General features: G+C 35.8%; 1 non-coding gene across 1 annotated transcript; it reads left to right on the top strand.

Annotated features, from left to right (window-relative positions):
* Positions 1-14,062: 14,062 nt before the first annotated feature.
* LOC141687979 (small nucleolar RNA R71) lies at positions 14,063-14,169 on the top strand. Its single transcript, XR_012561451.1, has one exon. It is a non-coding gene; the product is annotated as a small nucleolar RNA R71 (small nucleolar RNA).
* Positions 14,170-17,225: the final 3,056 nt, after the last annotated feature.

Below are 17,225 nucleotides of genomic sequence, written 5' to 3'. Positions count from 1 at the left end.
GTTATTAAAGAATATACTTTTCATTCCTCAACCGATTTATGACAAATCATTTCCCACCACTTAAGTTGTAATATAAATTAATCATAACAATTACACAATCCCTCTTTCAATAATCAACATCAGTACAAGATGTTCCATAACCAAACAATCTTAATAACCCATTATGCTGTTAGATTACCACAATCTAGTTATTCTATTTATTGTCATAATTTATATGTGACAATTCAATTTATAAACATTTTAATAATTTCTTTTCCGAGGGACTGGGACTTTCAACCAACTGGATATGATTAAAGGATGATCAGTCATTTCAATCATGTCCTTACGAGGGACCGTTTTACTACCAGTAGATGGGCAAGAACACTTTTCGAACTTGACCAGGGAAAGAAAACTTTTCGAAGTTGACCCGATGATTGACAGGAACACTTTTCGAACATGACCAAATCATCCTTTGGCAACATATGGGCCAGAATTAAAATGGTTGGACCGGCACCCAGGCCTCTTACGCAGAATTATCGTATTACCAGTATTCTCAATCCGCGGTACCGACGTTTATGTCGGCCGCAATCTCATTTCGAGAGTATGCTGACCCCTTCCGGTCGCATTTGCTAGAGCATCATATAAAATAATCCATGCATTAACCGAGTCCCCTGAGTTATCAAAACTCTTTATTATTATTATTATATTGTTATTCATCTCATCCTTATAACTTTATTCTCATTGTTATGGTTATTCACCTCAACCATCATTTCATTATTGGTTATCCATTAGGAAATTTTATCAACCAACGAACATTCACTAACTGACGAGGAAGCCTTAACAATTGCTAGATTAATTAATAATCTCTTATATATTGATTCAAAATAATAATTTTTAGAATACAACCTTTCTTTGAATTTCAATTTAAAGGAAATTCCTTAGTCAATATTTGAAAAAAATTAACTAAATAAAATAAATTTAATTAAATAGTTAATCCCAAGATGTCTTAATAAATGTATAATTAATGAAATTATGAATACACCATCAATCTGAGATTGGGTTGTGATAATATCATTTACTATCCTCAATCTGGCATTTAGTAATATTAAATACCCCATTATCTGATCCCCAAAGAAAGAAATAATATATAGTCATATAATATTCGAAGGAACAATCTTCGATCTACGATGACTACTGTCAGAAGAAAGGTCGGCTTCCGGTCGACGTAATAAATATAGAAGTAATCTGAAAATACTTCCTCGTTTATTTAAGTCTACTTCTCTTAATAGTTCTTCCCTATTCTAGGGATTCACATGTCCTTAAACACATTGTACTTATGTAGCCATGCATACCTCAACAAAATCCTCCATTCATATTTAGTCTATGCATATATATACATATGAACACTTTATGATGAACAATATCATAAGGTAGAGAAGTCAACAGTTAAGGATATAAATCTTGCCTTAACGATGCGAATATAAATGCGACTGCAAACTCCCATGCGACTGCGAGGGTCTTGGGTTATGTCGAGGTGCTATAACGCTGAAAACAAAGTAGGGTTAGCAACTAGTGCTAACCTATACCACTTAAACTATCGCATACAATCCAATGCATAACTGCTATACACAATTTCCATTTCCACTAGTCGATATTACACATATTTTAAAGGACACATAAGCATGTTATTTATACTCACATTTCAGCCTATGACTTAGCGAAATCCAAGTTCTAACTCAATTGTATTCATTCACGCTTCCCGTCATTTTGCTTACGGTTTTCCATGGATGTTGCTTACTTCATCATTTTTATAAAATTGAAAAATAATCCTTTTCATCCAAAACTTTCACGAGGACTTTCCTAACTGACCCTAGCATGTCATACTAAAGTTTCAGGATTTTCTTAGTCTTTCTAAAGGGTGAAATGATAGTCGCAAAACTGCACTTAAGAAAAGTTTGGTTTCGCGAAACAACGTTCACTAAAATGGACATAACTTTTAAACCGTAAATTCATTTTACACGGTTCTTGCGCTCTCAGAAACTACATGACAACCTCTCCACATATACACAGTTATATGGTCACAAATGGACAGGCCTCATTTCATGATCTCGGCAGTTTTAGTGGCTAACAAAAATTCGGCATTACGACGGCTATAACTATTCAATTTCCAAATTCAATCCATGTCTAAAATCAACCCAATCAACAATCACAATCCATACACTAACCATTAACAATTAAATCAAGCTCATAACAATCAACTTTCACAACACTCATCCAAACACATACTACTAAACGAATCCAAATCAGCACCAATCATCCAATAGACTATGCTCTTAACTTATGCTAACACATAATCCCTAAATCATCATCAAAACTCAAACTCAATATCAAGATTCTTGGAGTCGATACGTTCCTTGGAGTTTTTTAGCTACTACAAAGCTTTGTACTACCCTTGTATAGCCTTAAACTAGCTTGGCTCATCCATGGAATCAAGAAACAAAAGTTAGTTTCTTGGCGTTACTATTGGTCCGATTGAAAGAACTAGAAACATGAGGGTCTTAACTTCATTTTATGGACGAGGCTTGTGAACAAGAGTTGTAGATCATCTCAAGTCCTTTCCAAAGAGCTATAGAACACAATATTTGAGTGAGAAATGAAGGAGATACAGCAGTTTTAATGTGCTTGTTTCTGTTTTGGCCGAGAGCAATGGAAATGGGGGAGGAAATGCTTTTGCTTTCTTGTGTTGGTGGAATAATGTGGTGGATGATAATGGGTTGTCTTGATATTTTTCTAGGTTAATAATAAACAAAGGAGTTAGTGGAAGATGATCTCGCCATTTGCCATGTGTTGGTGATTTGTGGTGAGATGAGATCATCCCTAGTTAACTAGATAATTAACTAGCCATTCCTTCCTAACTATCACTTGGTTTCTTGGTTGATCAACCATCCACTTGCCTTGCCACTTGCAAAGGAAATTGCAAGAGTCCTTATTCATTTCTTTGTCCGATTATCACTCAATCTCATTGATCATTTTGTTAAATACCTCAATGGTTTTATTGATAAAATCTTCTTGGTATTTTTTATACCTAAATTAATTCTCCTTTAAATTCCTTGGATTTAAAATCCTTCATCTTAATATTAATTCCTTAAATTCCTTAATGTCTGGTGGAAATCTCGGGGAAAAATATAAGTGCTCATTTTGGAAATCCGATGGCTTTTACATACACTTATTTTCACTATCCAATACTAATATAAGCTTAGAATTTCCATAAGAGAACTCCTACATACGAGCGTCTGAGAATATTTCTTAATCAGCAAAAAAATAATATTCATCAGGGTTTAGAAAAAGTACTATTTACTAGTGCTTTAATTATTACCAAAAATTGGGGTTATTATAGTCTCCCCTCCTTAAAAGGATTTCGTCCCAGAATCAGGTTGAAGACAGCTGGGGATACTTTTCTTAACATTTCGCTTTCTAGTTTCCAAGTCGATCCTTGAACATTTCGATCTTCTTACAACGTATCTCACTAGCACTATAGCTTTTTATTCTCAATAATCCATTCCAGAATCCATACTATTCTCTGTACGCAATACTATTCTGGTTCTACTTATATTCGTTCATAACGTATCACATTTTTCATATTCGTATCGACTTGGGTATATAGAACGTGCTTCGAATTCGGAGACAATCTTGATCCACATGTAGAAGTAGAAGAATTTATTGAGAGATCACTATGATCAATGAACACATGTAGTTAGTACAGAAGGGGCCAGCCTTTAGTACTTGAGAAGCAATTAAACAATCTTGGGTACCCTACTAGACTTCTATCATATAGATTGACAATCGTTCGGCAGTACCTCCCCTCCTTGAAGGGTTGTTCTTCTCAAGTATAAGGAAGATTAATAAGAGAGATAGAAGAAAAAAATTCAGAAAATTACGAAAAGATTCAAGTTTGCAAAATTTTATAATGAAAATTTTACCTCTGAACTATAGAGGTTTATCAGAGAAGAACAAGAATATAAGGGTTAGTACCAAGTACTACCTTATCATAAGTTCAAATCAAACCACCTTATAATTATATCTAGTGGCATCAAAAATGTAATATCAACAAGAGAGTATCTCCAATCCAACAGTCTATGGATCTAGGCTCTCGTTCATTCTTAATATCAATCACTTTTGAAAACTCCTTCAACATCCAGAATTGAATCTTGGATTTCTTACTCGACACTATCGCTATTGGAATTCTACGTCGTACTCCAATATCGTTTGTATACATACTTATAACTCTTCGTCACTAAAAAGAAATAATTAAATAATTAAATAAACTCTTGGTTAGGCTATCCCTATAACCCATATACCACCATGGTTCGACTAAATAATTGGTAATCACATACCACCATACTTTACCATATATCCATTTTCATTCCGGCATTACCTCGATTGTCATAATCTCATTACTTACAGAATCATTGATGTAATCCTTATAGTCTATTGCTGATTTACTATAGCTCATTGTTTCCTCGGGTTCTTAATAGCTATTCGTACATAGTTCATACTTACCGCCTCACAACTTTCAAAGGAGATATAACAAATCACTATTCCTGATCCATGAAGAATTTTTCTTGGACATGCCATAGATATGACATGAAGCAGATAAAATTGTAGAAGAGTTTCAGCCAAAGCAACGATGGCAGGTTAATAAAATTCTTAATCATATATCCTCAATAGGAAACTTGAAGCTTAGAGGTTCACTTAGTCCTTTTTGCATCATGGTAATGGCTCATCTCGAGATAGGACCTTCCAAGGTAAGTAGTCTGCTAACAGGAATAAGGTCTTTTCCCAACCCATATTACGTTTAAGTATTGAACAGACATCCGAAGGAATGTAATCCTTCCACATTACACCATATCCTGTAAGGTTTCACCCATCATCCCTTAATTCCTTTGGCACAAGCATTTATAAACTACTATTTTATACTTAAAGTGTCAGCCACCTTATTGGCCTTTCCTGATAATAGTTCCTTACAATCAATGTCTTTTGAACCACTTTCAACTAAATTTTCTACCTAATTCTTAGTCACCGCTTATGCCAAGTTATTTTCCTTAAGTCCTTGTAAAAGGAAAAATTACCATTGCCTCAATCTTTAAATGTGAACATTATTCTGGCTAATTCCCAATCATACCTAGGAACTCTCTTATCTTACGTCTTTCTTGCTTTAAACAATCTCGATCTTCATTGGTCCATTCTAGACTTTCCCCTGGTTAAACACATGCCCCACCTGGCATTATTATTAATAAAATACTATAAGAATGCATCATTATTTCCTTATCATCTTTCTCAGTATTGTTCTATTCTCCAGTCATTGACTCTCTGCCTTCATTTACCATTCTTTCTTGGCATAATTTGATCCTTCCCAAAAACACTGGTTGCAAATATATCTCAAACAACTTTTCGGTATCCACACCTTCTTGAGTTTCTCTTTCCTACTAAAGGCATCAGCCACCATATTAGCTTTCCCTGGGTAAAAGAGAATTCATAATCCTAACCCTTGATCAGCTCTAACCATCTTCCATGGCAAATGTCAAGGTCTTTCTGGGAAATAATGTACTCGAGGCTCTTATTCCTCTTTGGTAAACTTTCTAAGGTTATCCTCAATCCTTCTTTCTGTATTCCTAGGTACAGGGCACATCAAGATATCACTTACTAATACTATGACCACTTTGTCTATATATAGTTTCTGAAAACTCTCTTCACTGATCTTCAAAGGTTGTTGCTACCTTAATCAATCCAATTTATATTGTCAAAACTCATAATGTCCCTGTTAGGGTAAAATACCATCCTTTGTGCATCCCCCCGAGATTATCTTAAGTTATCACTATTCTATCCTCAATTCCATTTTGAAAAGGTACTTACATCCATCCATTGATAATTCAATTCGTTTATCCTTGATAAGGGTATCTACTCAATCATTCCCATATTAATAGTCTACATATCGTTTCATGTTAACATCCCTTTTTCAGACTGATGTCAATCTATATGGCCTCCAAAAGACAATAACCTTTAACTATACTTCTTACAGATATTAAGCCATTATACAATTTCCATATCCTGCTGATCAATCTTTAGAATCTCTACAAACTTTGATAAATCATTTGCCTCAGTCATATTATCTCTATGGTAGTTATAACCTCCCAACATCATATATCGTAGATCATTGTACTTCTATTTCTAACTTACCATCGGAACAATCATATGCACATAAATCACTTCAGTAATTGTTATTTCTACTCATCAAGCTCCGGAAATAATTTACATTTAAGCTTCAACTTGCTTGCAACCCTGTTTACACAAAAAATCTAGTAGTTCTCGAATTGGACAAAACAGGTGCCTTGGTAAAATCGAGTAGAAGGGTGCTTTAGTTACATTAGTTTACACAGCAGTTCTGACCGTCATGCTGAAGGTCCATGTTTTCGGCGCTTGATTAGACGCAACCCAACTTCATCTTGATAATTTTGGTCTAGTTGCTTTACACTCCTTCTTTGAGTGGCCGACCCGGCCACACTTGTAACAGGTAAGATTTAAGTGTTTAATATTAGAAGCGTGTCTCTGACAATTGATGGCTTAATGTCCCACTTTTCCACAATGGAAACAATTTACCCTGGGCATTTTACAGTCCCCTCTATGCTTTCTCCCGCATATTTTACAATCTGGCAGTAGGGGCCTTGTCTATCCTGACTGGGATCCCCTAAACTGCCTGCCACCCTGGCCAACACTCGTCCCTTCCGATCTCGTAGCCTCTCGACTTTTTCTAACTTGGGATGCTTGTCCCTTAAGAAACTTGTTTGGAAGGTTCCTATCAGTGGAACTTCCCTCCTGACTCTCGAACCTTCTCTTTTTATTCTCTCACTCTTTCCGTACCCGCTCACTCCCTTTCTCCACGATAGTAGCTTTCTGTGCTAGGGTAGCATAATTTGTTAGCTCTAACACAGACACACTATTTTCAATCCATAGGTTCAGCCCCTGCTGAAACCTTCTTACCTTTTTCACTTCAGTGTCTACAAATTCTGGCACGAATCTTGACAATTCAATGAATTGTGCATCATATTCAACTACGCTCTAGTTATCCTGCTTTAGTTCTAAAAATTTTAGCTACATCTCACCCTCCATGTAACTGGGAAAATATTTGTCCAAAAATAACTTGGTAAAACTAGCCCAAGTCACCACTCCATTCCCTTCTATGTTCTTTTTAGACTTCCACCAAAAATTTGCCTCTCCCTTTAGTAAGTACGTAGCAAAAATAGTTTTATGATTCTCAGCTACATGTATAATCTCAAAGGACTTCTCTAATTCCTACAGCCAGGCCCTAGCTACCACAAGGTCGGCTGTTCCCTCAAACTCAAGAGGTTTCAGTGATTTAAAGGCCCGAAAGGAATTGGCCATAATGTGTTGGGAAACGGGCGGTTGCCGCGGGTTTGGGTGGCGGTCTAAATTCTGCCTCAGTAAGTCCATAATTTGACTCATGGGATTTACTTTTGGGTCACCTCCCTGGTTTCCGATGTCTTGTTCATTATGATCTTCGGGGATATCTCTATCCGAAGTACTATTGGTTTTACCGGCTTCATTCTCTCGTTCAGAATATGCTCTTATAACTCTCTGTCTGGGTGGCATACTCCTGAAATTTCCAAAACACTTACATTAATTTTACATTCAGGTTACCTAAAAGTAGTCTCAGTCATTCCCTTACCGATGATCACCTTACATGATCGGTGTCCATTTCAGTGTCAAAATAACTTAACTGTAGTTAATATTATCCATTTAATGAAAAAAAGGATTCTATACCCATCCGAGTCAAGTATATAAATAAGATTTTTGAAACATCTTTCAGCTAAATTGCAGTAACTATATACTTGGTCTCTTATACCAGTCTTATCAAGACTCACCCTAGGCTCACTGGTTTTCTTTCTATTAACTTCCGAGATCACCATCTCGCTTGTTATACCATTATATAACCTTATTAAAGTCAGACCATCCATTTGAAATCTCCTTACTTTCCAAGGTAATCCCTCATGGTCTATCGTACTAGGTACAATCTTGATAATATTCTCAAAGTATATAATAAATCTCCCTTAGAGGAACAATGTCCTCAATACTATAGTAAATACTACCTCTGGCGAAATCGTTGTTCGCAGGGAATTTAAAATCTCGCATCCAAAGAAGTTCCTCAACTTATTCCAGGTAATAAGTAACATTAATTGTACAACGAAGTTAAAGGTTTTTTTTGGTCCTCGTGTATATTGTTTTCTTAGAGCAACTATACAGGACTAGGAGCAATAACTTCATGCCATTTGAGTCATTCGATGGTATTGGCACTTACTGTTTCCACCTCAACTGCCTCTTGAGATTTTGCTCCATATCCTATATCAATGCCTTGGATAATTTATAAATTTTCAAAGTATCTTCTCAGCATTCTCAAAATCCTCGCCTTGTGCCCTAGAAGGGTCAGCCTCATATGAAACCCTAGTCATAAGTGGAACAGTGGCACACTAGCCATCTTATCTTTCTCTTAATGCTTGATCCTTGCTCTATCAAATTTTCTCACCGCCCATCTTATCTGGGCCAAAGTAAACCTATCACTATCAATCTTGGTCTCTAACATTACTATAAGCTCTCTGTCAGCCCTATCCATCAATTTTTTATCTCATTCTTATTGAGATAGAGTCATATGGGGTCCCCTATAATAAAATAAGGAGCCTAATGGTTCTTGTTCATAAATCCTCCATCAATGTTTCACAGCTTTCTCTCATCTGTCGGTACTACATCCGGTGGTCCAACTATTAATCCGATATGGATTCCCAGTTCTGTTAATTATAACTAAGTCCCTTACGCTCACGTCTCTGAGTGCTGTAACCTTTGCTTTGATACCATTTTTCTAACACTCCAAAATCTGGGGTCAGGAATCTGGGTTGTCACGAGTTCCATTTTCCTTAATATCACTTAATCTTTAATCAAAACTACTACTGCATACTGTGACCCCTTTCTTTCACAAACACATAGGTTAGAGTCTCAGAGAACGCACTGATACAATACTGAACCATAATAATATGTTCATTCAACAATCATTATGTTCTTCCAAATATCTCTACAAAACATTCTATTGATTACTACTTCTAATTGAAGCATAATCAGAAGTCCAATATAGATCTAACTCAAGGGCTATAACGATTCCCATAATTTAACTTAAACAAATCATGCTAGGATAACTAGCCTCTTACCGGCTTAACCCTTCACTTCAATCCAGTCGTATGGACTAATAGATATTGTCGACTTCCTTGCTCTTTTTGGATGGAATAGCCACATTGCTATCTGTGGGGTTGGAAGAATAAACAACAAGAAGGGGCAAATAATGCCCAACAAGTTATCCCAATAACTATGCACTTATATATAAAAAAGGAATATACCTCGATAGGAGTAATGGGGAAAAGAATCAACCTTTATACCCTTTAGGTCATTCCTCAATATTAACATCTTTTATTAACCTCAAACCTTTATAATTATCTAATAGTTCAAGTTATTAAAGAATATACTTTTCATTCCTCAACCGATTTATGACAAATCATTTCCCACCACTTAAGCTGTAATATAAATTAATCACAACAATTACACAATCCCTCTTTCAATAATCAACATCAGTACAAGATGTTCCATAACCAAACAATCTTAACAACACATTTTGTTGTTAGATTAAAACAATCTAGTTATTCTATTTATTGTCATAATTTATATTTGACAATTCAATTTATAAACATTTTAATAATTTCTTTTCCGAGGGACTAGGACTTTCAATAAACTGGATATGATTAAATGATGATCATTCATTTAAATCATGTCCTTCCGAGGGACCTTTTTACTCCTAGTAGATGGTCAAGAACACTTTTTGAACTTGACCAGGGCAAGAACACTTTTCGAACTTGACCCGATGATTGACAGGAACATTTTTCGAACATGACCAAATCATCATTTGGCAACATATGGGCCAGAACTAAAATGGTTGGACCGGCACCCCGGCCTCTTACACAAAATTAGCGTATTACCGATATTCTCAATCCACGGTACCGACATTTATGTCGGCCGCAATCTCATTTTGAGAGTATGCTGACCCCTTCCGGTCGCATCTGCTAGAGCATCATATAAAATGATCCTTGCATTAACTGAGTCCCCTGAGATATCAAAACTCTTTATTATTATTATTATTATTATTATTATTATTATTATTATTATTATTATTGTTATTCATCTCATTCTTATCACTTTATTCTCATTGTTATGGTTATTCACCTCAACCATCATTTCATTATTGGTTATCAATTAGGAAATTTTATTAACCAACGAACATTCACTAACTGACCAGGAAGCCTTAACAATTGCTAGTTAATTAATAATCTCTTATATACTGATTCAAAATAATACTTTTTAGAATACAACCTTTCTTTGAATCTCAATTTAAAAGAAATCCCTTAGTCAATATTTGAAAATAATTAACTAAATAAAATAAATTTAATTAAATAGTTAATCCCAAGATGTCTTAATAAATGTATAATTAATGAAATTACGAATACACCATCTTTCTGAGATTGGGTTGTGATAATATCATTTACTAACCTCAATATTGCATTTAATAATATTAAATACCCCAGTATATGATCTTCAAAGAAAGAAATAATATACAGTCATATAATATTTGAAGGAACAATCTTCGATCTACAATGACTACTGTCAGAAGAAAGTTCGGCTTCCGGTCGACGTAATGAATACAGGAATAATCTGAAAATACTTCCTCATTAATTTGAGTCTACTTCTTTTAATAGTTCTTCCCTATCCTAGGGATTCACAAGTCCTTAAACATATTGTACTTATGTAGACATGCAGACCTCAACAAAATCCTCCATTCATATTTAGTCTATGCATATATATACATATGAACACTTTATGATGAACAATATCATAAGGTAGAGAAGTCAACAGTTAAGGATAGCAATATTGCCTTAAAGATGCGAATATGAATGCGACTTCAAACTCCCATGCGACTGCGAGGGTCCTGGGTTATGTCGAGGTGCTATAACGCTGAAAATAATATAGGGTTAGCAACTTGTGCTAACCTATACCACTTAAACTATCACATACAATCCAATGCATAACTGCTATACACGATTGCCATTTCCACTAGTAGATGCTACACATATCTTAAAGGACACATAAGAATGTTATTTATACTCACATTGCATCCTATGACTTGGCGAAATCCAAGTTCTAACTCAATTGTATTCATTCACGCTTCCGGTTATTTTGCTTACGGTTTTCAATGGATGTTGCTTGCTTCATCAATTTTATAAATTCGAAAAATAATCCTATTAATACAAAACTTTCACGAGGACTTTCCTAACTGACCCTAGCATGTCATACTAAAGTTTCAGGATTTTCTCAGTCCTTCTAAGGTGTGAAATGATAGTCTCAAATGGACATAACTTTTAAATGGACATAACTTTTAAATCGTAAATGCGTTTTACGCGGTTCTTGAGCTCACGTAAACTACACAACAACCTCTACACATATACATAGTTAGATGGTAACAAATGGATAGGCCTCATTTCATGATCTCGGAAGTTTTAGTGGCTGACAAAAATTCGGCATTACGACGGCTATAACTGTTCAATTTCCAAACTTAATCCATGTCTAAAATCAACCCAATCAACAATCACAATCCATACACTAACCATTAACAATTAAATCAAGTTCATAATAATCAACTTTCATAACACTCATCCAAACACATACTACTAAACAAATCCAAATCAACACCAATCATCCATTATACTAAGCTCTTAAATTATGATATCACATAATCACTAAATCATCATCAAATCTCAAACTCAATATCAAGATTCTTGGAGTCCATACCTTCCTTGGAGTGTTTTAGCCACCACAAAGTTTTGTACTGCCCTTGCATAGCTATAATCTATCTTGGCTCATCCATGGAATTAAGAAACAAAAGTTAGTTTCTTGGAGTTACTAATTGTCCAATTGAAAGAATTGGAAAATTGAGGGTCTTACCTTCCTTATCTGGACGAGGCTTGTGAACAAGATTTGTAGATCATCTCAAGAACTTTCCAAAGAGCTATATAACACAATATTTGAGTGAGAATTGAAGGAGATACAAGAGTTTTAATGTGTTGGTTCTGTTTTGGCCGAGAGCAATGGAAAAGGGGGAGGAAATGCTTTTGCTTTCTTGTGTTGGTGGAATAATGTGGTGGATGATGATGGGTTGTCTCGATATTTTTCTAGGTTAATAATAAACAAAGGAGTTAGTGGAAGATGATCTCACCATTTGCCATGTGTTGGTGATTTGTGGTGAGATGAGAACATCCCTAGTTAACTAGATAATTAACTAGCCATTCCTTCCTAACTATCACTTGGTTTCTTGGTTGATCAACCATCCACTTGCCTTGACACTTGCAAAGGTATTTGCAAGAGTCGTTATTCATTTCTTTGTCTGGTTATCACTCAATCTTGTTGATCGTTTGGTTAAATACCTCAATGGTTTTATTGATAAAATCTTCTTCATATTTTTAATACCTAAATTAATTCTCCTTTATATTCCTTGGATTTAAAATCCTTCATCTTAATATTAATTCCTTAAATCCCTTAATGTCTGGTGGAAATATCGAGGAAAAATAAAAGTGCTCATTTTGGAAATCCGACGGCTTTTACATACACTTATTTTCACTCTCCAATACAAATATATGCTTAGAATTTCCATAAGAGAACTCCTATATATGACCATCTGATAATATTTCTTAATCAGCAAAAAAATACTATTCATCAGGGTTTAGAAAAAGTACTATTCACTAGTGTTTTAATTATTACCAAAAATTGGGGTTATTACACAACTCCTGAAGCTTCAACTTCCGAGCTAGAATACTATTCATGAATATAGCATAGCTCGGTATCTACTTTAGAGCTTCCACAAAAGGTATGTTAATATGCAATTTCTTAAAAACTTCCAGAAACTTAAAAAATTGTTTATCTCATGTATTCTGCTCAGGAATAGAGTCTTCGGCATAATTTTTCTTCGTTTCCGCTTCGCCATCCTTTTGATCAGCTGAATCATCAAATTATACCTTCTAGTATAGGGGTAGGCGCGGGCGCGCTTGGATAGGGCACGGGCGCGCTTGGCTTCTGCCGACAAATTTCTGATTCTGAATTTTGATGGTTATCGACCTTTCCAGACCTCAAAGTGATTACATTCGACTGTTCTTTGACTTCCCTCTTGCCTGGGTTAGCTTCCGTATCACTAGGAAGAGTTCCTTGAGGTCGATTCAGCAGTGCATTGGCAATTTGTCCTATATAATTCTCCAAAGTTTTGATCGAAACCGCTTGGCTTTTACACATTAGCCTCAATTCCTTCAATTCATATTTTTCATTAGGAGATTGACCAGCACTTCCATAAGATTGTTGTTGCATTACCGATGGTTGAGATTGTTGCCTTGGAGCATACTGTTGCTGAAAACCAAGAGGGTTGAATGGCTTGGCTCCAAACTACTGATACGGCTGTTGTGGATGTTGCATACCACTCTGATTATTGCTCCAACTAAAATTAGGATGGTTTCGTTTGTTAGGATGATAAGTGGAAGGAACTAGTTGTCATGGTCTCTGAAAATTGCTCACAAACGGTGCTGACTCGCTAGATATAGCACATTGATCCTTCGCATGTGTACCTACACAAAGCTCACAAACACTTGCTATATGATAAACTCCATAGTTAGCCAGAGAATCCACTTTCATAGTCAACGCCTTTAGTTGAGAAGCTATAACCGTAGTTGTATCCACCTCCAGAATTCCTGCTACCTTGCCTTGTGGTAGTCTCTGACTTGGGTTCTGATATTCATTAGCAACCATCATTTCATTTAGCTCATAAGCTTCCTCATAGCTCTTGGTCCATAAGGCTCCACCTGATACTACATCGAGCATGGGTCTTGACTATGCTCCCAAAGCATTATAGAAGCAATTGATTACCATCCAATTAGGCATTCCATGATGAGGACACTTCCTAAGCATCTCCTTGTAGCGCTCCCAAGCTTCACATAAAGATTCTCCCGACTGCTGTGCAAATTGAGTAAGAGCATTCCTGATTGCGGCTGTTTTAGCCATAGGGAAGAATTTAGTAAGAAATTTCTAAGCGAGATCCTCCCATGTTGCAATAGAACCTGGTGGTAGAGAGTGCAACCAGCTCTTAGATTTATCCCTCAGAGAAAATGGGAAAAGTCTCAGTTTCACAGCATCTTCCGAAACACCGTTGAACTTGAAGGTGTCGCATATCTCGATGAAATCCCTAATGTGCATATTGAGATCTTTCATTGGAGAACCCCCAAACTTGACTGAATTCTGTACCATTTGAATCGTGTCAGGCTTGATTTCAAAGGTATTAGACGCAATGGCTGGTCTGACAATGCTAGTCTGAATGTCATTGATTTTTGGTTGAGAACAATCCTTCAATGTTTTCATTTCTGTAGTTGGTTCTCCCATTGCAATGATCATTTCCTTTTCTACTTCTTCTAGTTTGTCCTTACGAGATTGAGAACATGTTCGCATACACACACGCTCGAATACCTGAAACACACAAGCAAAGTAAAATTAGTAAGAGAATAATCCAAGTCAGTGAACTTTAATGACCACTGATGAAAAGCACATAAACTAAATTTAACACCGATCCCCGGCAGCGGCGCCTAAAACTTGTTCGTACTAAAACACACAAGCGTACGCGATCACAAGTAGTATAAGATTAAGTTAAGTTCGTTCCCACAGAGATTGGTTTAATTTAGAATGTGCACTTATGCAACAATGTATGATTTTTATTCACTGCTAAGATAAGTAACAATTTGTGTTTGATTATTTTAAGTAATTATGCTAGAATGAATTAACTACGAGATTAACAATCAAGTTACTTATATTAAATACAACATGGGATTCTAACTTCATTTAATACTTCGTTCAAAGTTTATGGATTTAATCATAGTATGCGACGGTTATGATAACTAATTAGACAACACGAAATTAGTACACGCTATCTTTCAATATATGTGTACCCTACTACTCAGCATCCACAATTCAGATAGAAGCTAGGAAGACACGAATTATGTTTAAACCCTATATGTCTATAAGATTTGAAAATATAACGGTTTAAGAGCAAGTTATCTATTGAGATCACATAGGGCAGCGTAAGATGGTTAAAAGTACACTACAAATCATGCATGTTAAAACATCCATAAACCTATGCTAGCATGGCAAGTTCTAAACCCCTATATCCACCTTCGCAATTAATAGAGATTAACAAACAACTTATATGTTAGCTACGCATCCAAGAAAAATAAGCACAACCATACTACGATATCAATAATTCATCACACACTGAAAACTTTAAGTCAATCAACTACTAAACTCTATAAATAAATTCGTTAGAATCCCACAATAACGATTAGTTCATAATCGAACGTCTCGTCATCATGGGTTCCAATGAAAACATGATAGTAAAAAGATTCTAAATACTACAAGAGAATATTAAAGTATTAAGGTTTAGAAAACAAATCCGAAACAAGTGTCCAAAGTACCGCCTAATTAGAAGAATACAAAAGAATGATAAAGAACTAATTCTTCTTCTTCTTCTTAGCTGTCTTGTGTGCTTTAGCTTTTCAGAGTTCTCTCCTTGTTCCTTCTTGTTAAATTCACCTCCTTTTATTTATTTATATGCTCCTGGTTGATTTGGCCGCTCAGAATATCCAAAACATACTAGTAATAGGATTCTATCAACTCGACCTAGCGCAAGCACACTCAGCTTAGGCGCGAACGCGCTCTGCTTCTGGAAACTTGGGTGCGGGCGTTCTCATGTCAAGCGTGATCGCGCTTAGCTTCTGGAAATTTTCTGCAGATTTCTTGTTTCTCGTTCTGATCTCTCGCAAGTGCTCGCACTTCAATTCCTGATCTCTTATCAACATAAAAGCATTTAAAAGTCCATTCCTGCCTCTAACTAAAACCCTGCACATAGCTAACACAAAATGCATTAAAAACACCACACACTTGAGGTCAAAACATCAACTTAAGCCGATATGAAGCGTTCTAAATGGATATAAAATCCACTTATCAATTTTCCGGAAAATGCCGAGCAATGGCGGCGGAAAATTTTGATTGAATTTATGGGTGATTTACTGATTGTTTGATCGAATTTCTGGCATGAATGAGTTCCAGGAAGTGAGTGCTTTAATTGTTGATAATTTGGTGAGTTTCTGGGCAGGTTTTATAGTTGCCAAAAAAGCTTCATTGTAACAACCCAAATCCGGGGTCAAGATTTGGTGTCACGAAATAATCTTTACATAAAATAAAAGAATATTCAATTAACCCCTTGAATCCGGATCGTTTACAGGTTATGGTATGAAACAAGAATCTAACCTTCTACAATTCACAACAACTATAATACAAGTTTAAATACCTTTATGCTAATGCCCTTGTCTTATTTTTCTAACTTCTTTGTCCTTTCACAGCGGAGATCTCTCTAACTTCTGCTGTCTATCAACAACTATTCACATCTATCCTTATCTGCTTCTGAAAGAAATAAGAATTTACAAAGCAAGAGTGAGACAAAAATGCTCAGCAAGCATATAATTTGAGTTTCAAGCATTAATACCAAAGGAAAATTTCCGAAAAAAATCTTTAAACAATTTTAAACAATTCTATTTGTTTGAGTGAGTGAGCGAATAATCGTTGGCTGTCTCCAGCCTTTAATTATAAATCCAAAAGTGACCAGCAAATCCCCAGATTCATCTCCTGAATCAGGGTTTTGTACGGTTCTTGGAATCATAAAACTTTCGAGAGAGAATGCCGTTAATGGCGATCAACAATAAATTAGACTGGACACTAGTTCGCATCTATATCATGCTGATCACTCAGAATATAGTGCATATCTATACCTACCTGTATAGATCTAGTTGGATCCCCAAGCTCTACGGCCCATCTCAAGGCACCGGTCATGTTCCGGTCCTTAGGATTAAGTAAAACTTAATCCCACGCATCATCATTATCCAGCCCTTGGAGTATTTTGATGTCAAATCATATTGAATTCAAAACATCCCAATTCAGGGTTCGCAAATAACCCGAAAGAATGGGTATTTTCTCGAGAGAGCAATCGAATTATAGGAACA

The sequence above is a fragment of the Apium graveolens genome, chromosome 9 (genome assembly GCF_009905375.1).
Source record: "Apium graveolens cultivar Ventura chromosome 9, ASM990537v1, whole genome shotgun sequence".
Taxonomy (NCBI): domain Eukaryota; kingdom Viridiplantae; phylum Streptophyta; class Magnoliopsida; order Apiales; family Apiaceae; genus Apium; species Apium graveolens.
Note: the sequence above shows the minus strand (reverse complement) of the source record. Positions and strands in the feature narration are given on the sequence as shown.